This window comes from Rattus rattus, chromosome 6 (genome assembly GCF_011064425.1).
Source record: "Rattus rattus isolate New Zealand chromosome 6, Rrattus_CSIRO_v1, whole genome shotgun sequence".
Lineage (NCBI taxonomy): Eukaryota > Metazoa > Chordata > Mammalia > Rodentia > Muridae > Rattus > Rattus rattus.
This window is the reverse complement of record NC_046159.1, coordinates 20,045,194-20,060,429: the sequence shown is the minus strand read 5'-3', so window position 1 is coordinate 20,060,429 and position 15,236 is coordinate 20,045,194.

Below are 15,236 nucleotides of genomic sequence, written 5' to 3'. Positions count from 1 at the left end.
TTGTGCTTGCTTGGGAAGTGCTCTACCCCTGAGCTAAATCCCCAACCCCATCTACAAGGATTAAAAAAAAATTTTTTTTACCTATATCACCAGGCATTCTATGGGCCTCTTTCAATACGAAGTCTTACATGCATCTCTACTTTTTAAAAATGTAGTCATTACATACATTTGTACTTCTTCTTTTCCTTCACTGTCTATGGACCTTGGCCTGTCTTCTTCGTCCAGTCGCCATTTGTTTATCCCTTATCTCTCTTCCCTAGTCCTTTTAGGAGACTTCCAAAACTCCATCTTCAGGCTCCTGGAAGTGTTCTGGGTGCCTTTTGCTGAGTCTTCTGCCTAAAGTGGTGGATCTTCAAAACTGCTTGCTCTTTCTGCTTCGGGCGTAACCACAGGTGTTTCTTTCAAGATACAATGTTCATTCCAAATTCCTCTTTGCTCAGGGCATTTCTCCTGTTCCTTCCAGCGCTGTCTGGAAGCCATCTCCTTTCCTATGGACCCCTTGACCAGCAATCACCGTAGGGGAAAGTATGCTTCTGGGGTTCCACTGCTGTGTCATTAGTGAAGGCAAGGGGTTCTTGTCGCTAGGCAGAGTCTCCAGGAGAGAAACTTGGTTGGACTCATAACAGGGACCCCAGTCTCAAGGAATCTCCCAGCTGCACACTTTTCTTTCCTGGGCTTAGGGAAGAATCAAAATGGAAGACTGTAACAATTACCGTTAACATTGTTAACCTGACAGGATCTGGAATGGCGTAAAACAAGCCTCCCAGTGCATCCATGAGGGATTATCTAAATTAGATTAATTGAGGTAGAAAAAGGAAAAGGCTAGCTGAGCTCAGTAAAGCATTCACCATTCTCCTTCAACATTCAGAAACAATGACCAGCTGCTTCGGGCTCCTGCCTCCGGGGTAACTTCCCAGAGGGGATAGATAGCACCATTGTACTGTGAGCCGAGATCAACTCTTTCTCTTTCTTCTGGGAATTGACTTTGTTAGGATATTTTACCACAGAAAACCAAAGTGATACAAGGACTCAGTTCTGTTCCTCTTGCCTTTATTCCACTCTAGCTCACTTCACCCTGTCTTGATGCTGACCTCCACTCAGAGCCAGGAGTGTATATCTGCAGAGCTACACTTCTATCCGGGGTGACAAGAAGAGGGTACAATCTTTGAGGGAAAAATGGAATGTCTTTTTTCTCAGCCCAGGCCCATCTCTGCACACGTTCTACATCCTTTCTAGCCACAGTTTCTACTTTTCTCCCAACTGGTTGCATTTTCCATTGCTTTGGGAACAAGGAGCAGCTTCCCGACCTTTCGTCCATTTCTTCTGGATGTGAGATGGATGGCTTTTGTACCTGTTTCCAACGAGGTCCCTTCTGGAGCTAGAAATCATCCAGATGAGGTTGCCAAGTCCAAAAGATGTGAACCTGGGAGGGAAGGCTGGGTAGTCCCTTTGGCCTATGGCCAGTTATCACACAATAGACTTGCTTTTCCGCTTGTCTTTCTAACCATGTTATAACCCATGTTATAACCCATGTTATAACTTAGGTCCATTATCCACTGCCTCGGTGTCTCTGTACTCAATAAACAAACAAGGAAACAAATTGGCAAAGGAAAGTGAGCTTTTTAGAGTTTGAACAAACTGAGGCGAGAAAGAGCCTACCTTCTCACTGCTGTGTCTGACATGTTACAGGAAGCCGAGAGACAAAGGCCAGATGAGACACACAGATTTGGCTGTGCGGTGTAGTAATCATTTGTTTTCTTGGGACAGGGTGACTAAACGTCTGGCAGCCACCTGTCTCAGGTGGAAAGGACTGTCCCATACCTCCAAGTCACACTATCACAGCAGCCATGAAGCAGTATTTGCTCTGCATTGGCTGCCCAAGGCCTCAGACTTCCCTCACAGAAGTCTCCATTCTCCATTGCCTTCCACGTAACCCTTTCTATCATTGGTGCTTTTCCCCCATCAAGCTATCTGGGAGGTCTTTGGTCCCTCGTAGACAAAACTGTGGGATCCACATGGTGATTTAGTGCATGGTGGTGGGCCTGAAAGTGTCCGAAGTCACTGCTGTCTGTTGGACTATCACCTTCTCAGGGCCTCTCCTGCCTCCCAACCCTTAAATAGGAGTGTTCCTCAAGTCTCCAACTCCACCCTGCCCTCTATGCCTCTTGATACTAATTTTCTCAGCGCTTCTTCACAGTGACTTTGCAACCCTGACCTTGTGCCTCTACACCTCTTCTCCAGGGCCTTACTTCAAATCTCTTATCTCCCTGGCCCTCTCTGAGATGGCCACTGTCTTGGAGTCCACTTCCACTGTGGTTGACAAGAGCCCCATGAGCAGCTACTGTAATTTCCCCAAGTGGCCTTACAGCCTCTGCTCTTAGCTTCTCCCTGCCCAGTCTCTGAAATGTAGGCAAGTCTATTTCTCAACAACCTATGGCACTTCTCGTGTGAGCCTACATGGCTGCTGACTTCAAAGTTAACTCATTACAGGGCAGTCCCAGCCCTAGGACTAAAGTCTGAGCCCTGATACCTTCCCTGTACTGCCTCTGCCTCAAGAGAGGGGATGTTCCTCATCTCCCAAGAGGCCATGGACCCTGCTTCTTTCTGGTACTTCTGGCACCACATCCTGAGACCAGGATGTCAATGCCTTGTCCTTTGCTTCTGTTTTTCTAGCAAGTCTCATAGTGCTGAGATGTGCAGAAAGATTGGGTGCGTGAATGAATGAATGAGTGAATCAATCAACGATGCCTTGCGTGCTAGCAATCAATATTCTGCTCTGTAGCTCAAAACCTGCCTCCAGTATACTAATAGTTACAGTTACATCTTGGTGTCAGAGTGGAGGCTTAGATAATTGTTTTTAAATTATGTTATTTGGCAAGTTCAACAGATGGGGAGGACAAAGATATGGGAAAGGAATGGACTGGTTATTGGCTGTCTACTTAACCACTTCTTAGAAGGGGTCTTTAGGAAATGCTATGGCATCTAATCATGGAAAACTCCTGGGAGCTGTTTCTTTGTTGTTGTTGTTGTCTTTTGTTTGTTTTTGTTTTTGTTTATCTCATTTCTTGCTGTACTAGTGAACTGAACTCGGTGCCTTGTATGCTACCAAGTACTCTAGGAGTTGAAGTTTATCCAACTATGATACCTATCACCGCTTTGATTATCAGGATTGACGTGGGTCATCTGCCAGGCTAAGAAGGTGTCCCCTTCCTCACTTACTGTTCATGCATGCCTCTTTCGAGCTGCACTCAATTAAAGGGGACGACCTTTCCTAGTAAAGGGGACCACACTTTGGTCACAAGCACATGAAGATCTGAGTTCTCTTGCCAGAACCTCTAAAGAAGATCTCAAGGTAAATGCTTGACTACTGAGTTAAAGCTATAAACCCCTAGAATAGGTTGCAAACAGTGTTTCCTGCATTTTGTGACCTGGGATCAAGGCATAGAAAGGGTATCTCTGCTGAGTACACACAACTAAATGGCCATACTCCCATATTGTGCATGCACAGGTCCCTATAGCATCCCCAGAACCATGCTCTTTCCAATCATGATTGGCCAAGTAACCATGAAGGTTGAAGAGTTGGAAGGATGCGTCAGAGGCAACACTAATGCCAGGATCTTGGTAAGAGTCCAGAGATTCCAGCTGACATCATAACAGGGATCCAGACATAGTTCTGGGGCCACTCAGAGGCCATGCTGCCCAGCTCAGTGTCCAGTTGGATATGCCTATGAGAACAGTGAGGGTGATGGTAAGCTCGAGGGCCTGAGATGTTTGAGGGTGTCATTTCTGAGAGGTGTCTTCCATGAGGTAGAAAGAGGTCAGATTTCTTCTCTCTACAAGGAGGGACTTTCTCACCTTGGTACAAGAAAATGTCTACAGAAGTGGGAGGAGACAGATCATGCACATTACCCCCACTGGGGCAGAAGACTTCGGGTTCCAATATTTGTCTGGGGGGGAAGAAAGGTAGACTTGGAAGCAGCACACATCACTGGGTGTGCCAATGCCAGTAAGCCTGCGGTCTGACTCACCAGTGGGCATTAAATAAGACTAAAGATTTTTTTCATCTACTTTTCCCCAAGGTGACAAGGATTGAAGGTTCCTAAGTGTGGTTTGAATGGATCAATTTTTAAAGCTGAACTACCTCCTATGAGGCAAAAATGGCTGCCCTGGGCTGTTTAGAACCACACTTTCTTCTGTTTAGGTTTCTGCTCAGAAGAAAATCAATGACCTTCGATGGAACTTTTAGACTCGGTGGTACCATACATATAACCAAATAAACTTACATCATTGAAACAGAATATTTCTGAGGTGGTTTCTAGGGATTTGTTTCTGTTCTTTTTTTTATTTTGCTCCTTTTATTTATTAGCCATCAATCAAATGGCCCTCTCCTTCTGCCTTGCTCTCTGATAGTCTGAGACTGGGGACTCATGGGCACTCTAACCCTCCCTATCAGTTGGGTCTGAGACAACAGTAGGCAGCCTGCTCCTGTACTCCTTTATTGCCCAATAAACCCAAAGCACTGAGGCATTTGTCCTGAGGGGGCCTCAGGCATTGCCTGTTGTAATGACTGATGAAGGAGAAATCACCTGAGGCCAAACCACAGAGCTGCAGTCTGGCATTTCAGAAGCGTGGGAGAGCGTTAGAGATGAGCTTGGGGAATGCCTGATCTTTCCCATTTCGGATGAGGGAACTGAGGCCTGCACTGCTGACGAGAGCATTGCCACACCCCAACGCCAGGTATGCATGTACCAGGGCCAGTGCCCCAACTCAAACTGCCTCTAACTCTCCATCCCTACCACCCTCCTCTAGGGTACCTACAGCTCAGTGACATTTTCCACATAGAAACCTTCCAAATGCTCTACCATGATGGCCTTGGCCCTGGTTACATTCAACTTAGTTCCCTACGAACTTAACTGCCCTGCTTTTCTGTAAGTCAGTAGATGAATTTGTGTGTATGCAATATCTGCACATGTCTGTGTGGTTTATGTACTGTGTGTGTGTAGAGTCTCTGTGGTGTCTGTGTAGGGTACACATGCACATGTGCGTTCCCAGATGTACATAGCTGTGTACACGTGGAGGCCCAAGGAGGTCGCTGTCCTTCTCCATCACTCTCTGCCTTCTTTTAAGGGCTGGAACATGGGGCCACAGCCAGCCTTTTATGTGAGTGCCAGGAGTCTGGACTCTAGGGACCATTCTTGCATACAAGTGCCCCTGTGCTTTCAGCCATCTCCCACCCCTACAGTTTGTCTTGTTTGTTTTTCTTGGGTATTTTTTAATGCTTGGATTAAAAACTCTGTCTTTGAAGACTTTCCTCACTAGCCAGAGCAATGAAGAGAAAATGGATGCCAGGGTGGGGACCTCAAGGTCCATTTTGTCCCCAGGGATGCACCTCTGACTCTTGTACCTGGACACTATCAGATGTGTCAGAAGTGGTTCTTAGGCCATGGGGAAGGCCCCACCAATGACAGTCAGCCCCACAGCAGCCTGTTGTCCTAAGAGCTGAGCATCTGGAGAACAGGGGCCCACCCAGCTCCCAGGTAGGATGGGTAGGGTGGACAAGATGGAGAGACGGCCCTTGGCGAACCATGCATCAATATGGGAAGATTTCCGCCATGTCAGAGCCTGTAGAATGGCCAGCCAGTGAGTATATTTCTGTCCTTTGGTGATAAAGGTGGCACAGGAGGCTGCAGAGACGAAGGTCGTTGAATGCTGAGCGCTCCACTGCAGGAAATGAACGCGGATGCCTACGCCAGCAGTCTGGTGAAGTGGACATGCGCCTCTCCCCGTTTTTGGTTTAGCCAAGTGTGTTCTTAAGCTAAATTTAAGACATGGAGGAGGAAGCGTGGGTGGGCTCTCTACTGGTAAGAAGGATGCCTTGTATCTTCCTGTCCTTCACACAGGGCCTCCACAATACCTCAGCCAACAGTGGAATAACGGATGTCACATGGGCTCATTTTGTTTTGTCTTTGTTCTGGGTTTCAGGGACAGGATCTTGCTCTGTGGCCCAGGCTGGCCTCCAACTCACAGATATCTTCCTACTTCACCTCCCCAGTGCTGGGGCCCAGAGCTGAGCTGGATGCATGGGCCACCGCACCTGGCTTTGATAGATTGGTGACCTGGTCATTTGGGCACTGTCATTTCAGCTTGTTTATATCCGTGACGTAAATGCTGTGACCAAGTCCAAGAGCTTTGGGCCCACACATCACTGAGTAGCTCCACCTACAGACCTTGCCTCCATCCTGGCACAGAGAAAAGCCAGGAATGTTTGGGCAAAGACTCCTGGGTCTAGTCAGACTCTGACTCTGGTCAGTCCTGGGAGAAAACAGATTTCCTCCACAGAATCCCAAAGTTGGCCAGACACATAGAAGAAGGAAACCAAGTTTAAGCCAAGCACCGCAGCGTGTACCTGTAATCTCAACACTTGACACGGTATGACAAGTTCGGGTCCATCCTGGGCTACATAGTGAAAACCTGTTTCAGGATGCAAACCACAGAAAGAAAAACCTATGCATTCTGCAGGGATAGCCCGACCTGGAGCGCACGGTGAGCACCAGTAGTAGTCTTTCCCCACTTCTGATGCCTCTGCTGACCTCAGATCGAAGACCAGTCCCACCGAAACCTCACGCGGGCAGCGCTCTCATCACTCCAGGGCCATCAGCTTCCTGGACTAGCCAGCCCACCCCGACCCCATATCACCATCACCATCAGCTCATGCGGTGGAGACCCCAGAATAGAAAGGCCACCCAAATTCCTCCCCACAGCGGTCAGTGGGGACAAAGGAAGACAGTAAAGAGGCATAGCCTTGTATCTTCACTGATTTGTTCAAGAAATGTCACGTCTCTTACGGGTGATTCACCCAGGCAGGCAGGCAGGACATGCTTTGTGGAGACAGGGAGCTTTGGGCTTAGCTCTCATGGATGCTACACCTGTGTCTCCAGGAACAGAGAGCTCTTCAGGCTGGGGAGGGCCCACTCGAAGGGAATAGGTGTCCACAGTAGAGCAAGAGTGCAGCGCTGTCAGTCTCTGAGCTTGCCCTCTTCTCTCTGCTCGTGTCTGCATCTTTCTCTAGCTCCCTCTGGCCTGTCAACGCATGATGGGTTAAGGGACCGCACGCCGGCTGTCCAGCTTTGTGTGAGCAGAAGCACAGATAGATAGGCCTGAGGTGTCCGGACGTGTGAGAGTGTCCGGACTCTTCTTATTCTGTGTCCCTGAGAAGCATGGGAGGTTTTTCAGCAAAAAGGGCTGATGTGACTTTTAAAAGTGTAGGATAGACGGGTGGATGGAGGGGATGGACAGGGGCAGAAAAGGCTGGCGTGGAGCTGAGGTGATACACAGCAGAGGTAGCAGAGACAGAACGGTGGAGGAAACAATAGTAAACAGATAGAATGAAAAACCCGAGGCACCAGGGCTGGAGGGATGGTTCAGCAGTTAGGAGCATTGATTGCTCTCCTAAAGGTCCTGAGTTCAATTCCCAGCAACCACAGGGTGGCTCACAACCATAGTGTAATGGGATCTGATGCCCTCTTCTGGTGTGTCTGAAGAGACTGACAGTGCATTCACATACATAAAATACATAATTCTTAAAAAACAACAACAACCACCACCTTAGGCACCGGTGGCACATAGGGTGGTGGTTGACAGAAAAGGGAAACATTCCTGGTCTGCAGTAACATTCACCAGAGCTAAGCAGGTGAATAACTAAAGGACACACGGGACTGAGGCTCAGCACAGGAATTTAGATACTCTGTCAGTCTCCTGTTGCTGTAACAAAATGCCTGAGATAATAGACTTATAAAAAAGGGAAGGTTTCTTTTGGCTCACAGGTTTTTTAGGTTTTATGTCATGACCCATTGGTTCTTTTTCCTTCGAGTAGATGTTCTTACCTCATTGAACAGAAGAAAAAACAAACTCACTAGGGCCTCACATCCCATTCAAGGGCACCCTAACGACCTAAACTCCTCCCCTCTGGTGCGGTTTCCTAGAGGTCTCAGCATCTCTGCCTGAGTAGCACAACACCTTCAATCCACAGTCCTCTGGGAGTCATTCCTGATCCAAATGGAAGATCCTGGACACCCCCTTGCCCACTCGCCCTTCATTCAGTCGCTAAAAGGTATAACTGACCAACCTCCCATTCACTGGGCAAGGAGAGTTAAATAAGCAGGCAAGGTACAGGTACAAGTGCCCTGATGCTAATCATATACGAGTGGGCCTGGATCACGTCAGCTCTGACACTAGCTGCTTCTGGCCTTGAGTAAATCCTCCTTGGGTCTCGGTTTGCTAGCTGCTGCCGGCATTCCAGGGCTCTGTGGACCTGTATGTGAGGAGGTGAAGGGCTGTGTAAAAACTGCCTGCTAACGACAGGCCATCAGCAGCCCGTGTGCGCATCACCTGGGCAACCCGATGGCATGGACAATCCTAAGTGTCTCTTGTTCTGATTCATCGCCGCAATCTACGCTTTTCACTTCCAGAATAAATTTAGCCCTCGAAATATCTTGGTACATTTTCTACCCACCCCTTAACATTTAAATACTCCATCTTCCATGCCACTTCACCACCTCAGCATCACCCGCTCCCTAACACGCACGAATCCCTTTTCTCCTCCAGCCACCAGCCTAGCCCACCTAGGTCCTCCAGAGAGGACCGAAGCCACCAGAGCAAGGCTTGCTGGGCCAGCAGGACACCAGCAGGGGAGCAGAAGAGAATGTAGAACCCAATGAGCAGGGCTAGAATCAAAGCCAGCATTTACAAGACCCACCCGAGTTTGCTGTAGGCATGTAAACACAGACTATAGGAAGATTGACACAGGATGCAATTTTCAGCCTCTGTTTAATTCTTTCCGGTCACTGACTTGAGCCCTGGCATCAGTGACAGTGAGGTCATCTTGCAGGCTCATTGAAGCTCATCAGAACATGATTGTGTGGGTTGCCTTACTGGAAGCATTTTCCCTAGGGATGCAAAAGACCACGCCCCGCCCCCTCTTCTCTTAAGCAAACAATTTCCTTATCAGCTCCAAGATCATAAGCGCGGGAGTGAGGACAAGACAGGTTAGTTGCTAAAGAGAGGGCTGAGGAGCCTCTCCAAGTGTTTGCAGCAGAGAAATGAGGAACAGGAGAACATTTCCTCCTCCTGGAGCCCTCACCACAAGCCCTTCCACACTTGGCCAGGGGCTCTGATGGGAAAAGGTTTCAAAACAGCGGGGGACCACAGTCTCCAAAGCTAATAAAAGGGATAGGAAACATTTAGCGAGTGCTTGATACTCTCCAGGAGCTGCTCTAAGTGTTTGCACATGAATTAACTCAGTTAATCCTCGCAACTCTGCAAAAGAGAAAGGGTTATTTTTCTTCCTTTTAATGGGAAGAAATAATTTAGGTAACTGGTCCTGAGTCCCCCTTTAAGTTTGCAAAGCTCTCTCAAGGTGACCAGAAGGCCAAAGAAACCAAGCCAATGGGGTTTTGTCTCTGATCCCCCACCTGTCTCTCCAACTGCCCACCTAAGCCCTCCCTGAATGGGAAGAGCGATTCCAATAGCTTCCTTTGCATGTAGGGTGGGTCAGGATGTAGCAAGTGCCCCTGGTGAAATTCGAGCCTGGGTCACCTTATCAACCCCTTTCCACAGAATCAAACTTCGTTTACTTTCAAAGTGCCTGAAGTTCTTTCTGTCCTGGCTCCTGGGTCTCTCACTCCCTTGTCTTAAACATTTCCATTTCCAAAACGAAGCACTTCTCGTACTCTTTAAAAACCACTTCCCAAACCCACAAAGTCCTTATTTTTAGGTAAATAACGCAAGGACAGACACTCTTCCATGTTCCCCACACTCTCTCAGACCTACTCATAGAGAGAACAAGCAAGGTTTTTGAAAAGTTAACCCTTGATAGCCTAGCCTGTGGGAATCTGTCCAAGTCTCCAGCCTGGAGAAAGGTGAGATTCGCTCTGTTACTTGAACTAAATAAACCTCTCTTCTTTATAAGTTTCCCAGCCTTGGGTGTATTGAACCCACCATCAGAAAGCACCCCTTTTGATCCTGTCCAAGATCCCCTTCCTGTGGGACGGCCACGCCTACGATTCAGATGAGAGTGCCCATGTCAATCAACATTATTGACCACAGTCTCAGAAGCTAGCTAGCTGGAAGGCTTGCTGTGTAGGTGAGCATTACCCAGCACACGGCCTAGCTTTCTGGTGCAGCCCCTCCATCCCCTTTGCCGGACACTTCTAGCACTGCATGTCTTTATCTTCCTCTGGTTTGCCTTGAGTTGCTTGGGCTTTTGTCAACTTGACACAAACTCGGGTCATCTAAGAAGAGGGGACTTCAACTGAGAAAAGTGCCCCCCATCAGATTGGCCTGTCTATAGGGTCAATCTATAGCGTCTATAGGGTATTGGAGGGTGTTGATTGACGATTAATACAGGAGAGGATCCACCCACTGTGATGGTACTACCCTTGGTCAGGTGGTCTTGTATTTGGGGAAAAGAGCAAACCGAGCAAGCCATGAGGATCAAACCAATAATCAGGGCTCCTCCACGGTCCCTGCCTCAGTTCCTGCTTTGAGTTCCTGCTCTGATTTCCTTTCATAATGATCTACAATGGTAAGGTGAAATAAACCCTTGGCTCCTCGAGCTGCTTTCGGTCCTGGTGTTTTATCACAGCCAAAGAAACCCAACAAATGCACTCCTCTAGGGGACTGCCAGCTCCACAGGAGACACTGTGATCCTCTTAGCCACTGCTCTGCTTGGAACAGCATCTAGCACATAACAGGCGCAGTGGGACGCCACCCAAGTGTCGCTGCGTTAGGAGAAGGGCTTGCTCAGGGGGATCCAGCAGAGCACAAGGCCCTGCTCTAAGAAGTCATTCCGTCAGCTTGCCTCACCAGCAAACAGATGTTCCCTAATTGGTCTGGACTGTGTCCTCATTCAACAGCAGGGACAGAAAAGAGCAGCCAAGACTTGTCACTCCCGGAGCCTCAGTCTAATAAGCCCTGCATACTCTGTCCTGTCTGCCTGTGCAGAACAAGATCTGGGCTTAGCGTGGATCCCATAACTAAGGAGCCATTATGTAGTGTGCAGCCCAGCAGGCGGGGAGATCACAGGGCCTCCTGTGGCTGTGGCTGCAATTAGTGCCCTCAGGCAATTATGGCCTGGCTCCTTCTATCTTCCCCCACCCTCATTACTTCTTTCTTGGCTCCCACACCAAGGCCAGCACAGGACACACTGCCTTAGACAGTGTTCCAGCTCTCACCTAAATGTTTGGACTGAGCAGAGCCAAAAAGCTGCTCTTCGCTTCCGATGCAGGCAGCCAGAGAGGAGCAGCCCTATCAGTTCCACGGGGTCTGCAGCTTATAGCACTGCTTCTAGACTCTTCCCTACATCTCCCCTCGCACATTCTTCATGCCCTTGTAGTCCCGTGCCCTGTCTCCATTTCCTTTGGAGGTGCCACGTTGCCCAGCTAGCTCAAAAGTGGCATCCTTTCTGCTCTGTCACTCAGAAACACTAAATGAATGGCATCCAGAACTGAGTACAGCTCGTGGTGATGGGCTAACACTTGGTCCACCGTATCCATGAGTTCAGCATCTATGGATTCAACCACCACCAACCTCAATGTTCTAGAAAACTGTCTGTACCTAACGCATGAGCCTGTTTCCCACCTGTTACTTCTCCCTCAGTCGTACAACGTAACAGCTACTCATAAGCATTCCCGTTGTAACACGAGTTATGAGTAATTTAGAGACGTTTAAAGTGCACCAGAGGATTGTGTGTGTGACATGCAAATGCTGCGCCGTCTTATAGAAGGGACTTGAGTGTCTTCGGATGTTGCTGTCTAAGAGCCAGTGTCCAGTGGATGCTGACAGGTAAGTTATTTCTACCCCTCTCAGCATGGGTACCTAAAGGCTGGCACTGTTTGTTTTCGTGTTCCCAGATCCTAGTTCACCAGTCATCACTCTGAACGAGAGGCCCACTGTTGCAGGACTCCTATGTCCCCTACAGCTTTGTCACTCGCACAAGTGGTGGGAGGATTTAAATCCGAGCAGAACTCCATAGTTTTGAAGCCTTTGCACAAAGGCTTGATTGATTCTTCATGTTCCGGATAATAGAGAGGAGCGAACTGAGAACCGTCGTACTTCAGAGGGGGAAAAAAATCCTGGGGAATAAGAAGGAAGAGATCTGAGAGATGAAATGAACTGTGTCTTATATGATCTTAAATATCACAATTTTCTTGTCTTGCCTGGAGCAAAAGAGATGAGAAGCTCGCTCTACATAGCACAGTAGTGAGAGGAAGGATTAGGCCCTGTCAGTCCCAGGGGAAATCTTGACTCTGACTCTAATCAGCACAGGGATCGAGAGCAAATGTCTCAGTCCTAAGGATCAGAGTGGGGGCAAGGGGGTGCTGAGGGGGCTGGGGGCAGTGCACAGTGACAGAATACTTGACAATGGTGAACAAGGCCCCTCCAGCATCACGAGAAAATAAATATGTCCTCACTGGGTTTGGTGGCCCGTCCCTGGACTCCAGAATCTGAAAAAGGAGGATCCCAAGTTAGAGGCTAACCTGGGCTACATAGCAAGAACAATGGAGTGTATATTTGGGGGAGGTCCAGTGAGATTATACATCCAATAATGATATCAAAGCCCTGCTGGTTTGTATGTGGACAGTCTCTATATCAGAACATGACCCTGTCATCACGAAACATGTAACTGACAAGATGTGGGTGATTACAGCATCCACCTCGAGGGGTTATGGTGAGGGGAAAACCTGAGGATACCCAGTTGGCCTGTGTAGATGCCGAGGCTGTTTGGGGGGTACACACACTGTCACAAATGGTGCTCTGAGTACTCGATACCCACAAAGCAAAACACCTCCATCAGCCATGCTTCTGGGAAGCAGTCCCTAAGCCCAGGGAGCCCAGCATGGTCAAGGAGGGCACGCACTGACATTTCACACCTCCTGAGGTGATACACTGGGAAGAGCAGAACACTCACGTGGCTTCTGCCCATAGTATCTGTCTCGAAGCTTCCTGCGAAGTGGCATGCACGAATCCAAACAGCAACTTGGCAGAGTGGTCACTTGCAGGCTTTGGAACCTCAGTCTCACGCAAAGCAGGGGGCCTGGAAAGGGATCTAACGAAGGAAGGCTCGAGGAATGGGGCAAGTGTGCTTGCACAGTGTGATGGCAGATTCTGGACTGGAAGAATAAAGTAGGAGGGAGACAGAGGGGGAAGAGCAGAGGCGACTGTGGAGAAAATATTAGGGTTTAGTGTAAGAATCACTGTTGTTTGGAGATGTCCTCCAAGTTTTGTTCTTCAAAACTGAATCCCCCCCAAACCCTCCCCACCCTTCCACTCGCCCATCCTCCCACTCCCCTGCAGCATGGGGCCTTGCAAAGATGATTAGGTCCCAAAAATACAGTTGTCTCAGGAACAGAGCAGTTATCACAGAGCTGGGTTCCTGGAGAAGGATGATTCGCCCACTTCCTAGCATTTGGCCCTGGGTGACAGACACATGAAGTATTCCCTCCATTTCGGAGTTACCAAGCTTCAGAACTACTTGTAATACATATATCACAACATAGGCAATGTGATGGTTTATAGATGCTCAGCCCAGGGAGTGGCACGATTAGAAGGTGTGGCCCTGTTGGGAGTAGGTGTGTCACGTGGGCATGGACTATAAGACCCTCATCCTAGCAGCCTTCAGATGAAGGTGTAGAACTCTCAGCTCCTCCTGCACTGTGCCTGCCTGGATGCTGCCATGCTCCTGCCTTGATGATAATGGACTGAACCTCTGAACCTGTAAACCAGCCCCAATTGAATATTGTGCTTATAGAGTTACTTTGGTCATGGTGTCTGTTCATAGCAATAAAACCATAGCTAAGATGGGTAATTTATAGAGAAACTATGTGTATGTGTGTATACATATACATACATATATTTAATATGTATCTATGTGTCTATATAATATATAGAAAGAGAACAAAACATGATTCTAGGTGTAAGTATGAGTCTTTTGACTGCATGTATGTTAAGCATGTCATGTGTGGTGCCCACAGAGGTCAGAAGAGGGCATCAGATCCCCTGGAATAGTAGAGTGGGTGGTTCTAACCCCACTCTCCGCAGTTCTCTACATCCTTGTATAGTCTCACAGCATTTTGTAGGTTGTTGGTCATCTTGGAATAAGATTTAAGGGCAGGGTGATGCATATAAATCTCTTAACGCTTACTGAAGGCTGGATTGGTACTAAACAGGACTTGTGGAAGTCACGAGAGAGTGTCCTACTCTCTTGTATCCTCTTTCATGCTCTCACAAAAGTATTACTGACCAAAGTAACTCTATAAGCACAACATTCAATTGGGGCTGGCTTACAGGTTCAGTTTTTAAATGTTGTCCTATGGGGAAAAAGTGTTTTCTTTTAAAAGAAAAGTCTGCCCCCTTGGGTAGACAATATAAGAGCAACTCCATATACAGTGGAGTTACATTTGTGAGCTGTCATGTGAGTGCTGGGAACCAAACGCTGGCCCTCTGCAAGAGCAACAAATGCTCTTAAGCACTGAGACAGCACTCCAGCATATACATATATGTATGTGTATATATATATATATATGTGTGTGTGTGTGTGTGTGTGTGTATGTATATGTATCTCACTCTATATATATCCCATGATATATATAAAAAACCCCATATATCCTACTGTGTATATGTATATTCCACTATATATCCCATTGTATATATATGTAACCCACTATATATATCCCCCTATATCCCACTGTATGTGTGTATATATATATACACACACCATTGTATATATCCCCTATATTTATATCCCACTGTATCCCACCCACTATATATATACACACACATACATCCCACTGTGTACATATATATTTCACTGTATATATCCCACCATATATATATATGTGTGTGTGTGTATGTGTATATATATTCCGTGTGTGTGTGTGTGTGTGTGTGTGTGTGTGTGTGTGTGTGTATTTGCTGGGACATGAGGAATCTCAGTGTCTCCAGACAATGCTATCTGTCAACTGCTCTGCCTGTTTTTATTCCTTGCTCTCCTTTGTGATCTGTTCCAGGCTCTTGCTCTCGCTGACTTCACTCATTCTAGAACATTACTAGTCATGCACAGTCTCTCGGAGACAGCCAGGTCATCTTCTGTTCTCACTGTCATCTGCCTTCAGTCTTCTGTGGGTGTAGCCTGAGGGGATACAGTCCATCCTTTGTAGTGGAAGAGAGGTGGCTGGATC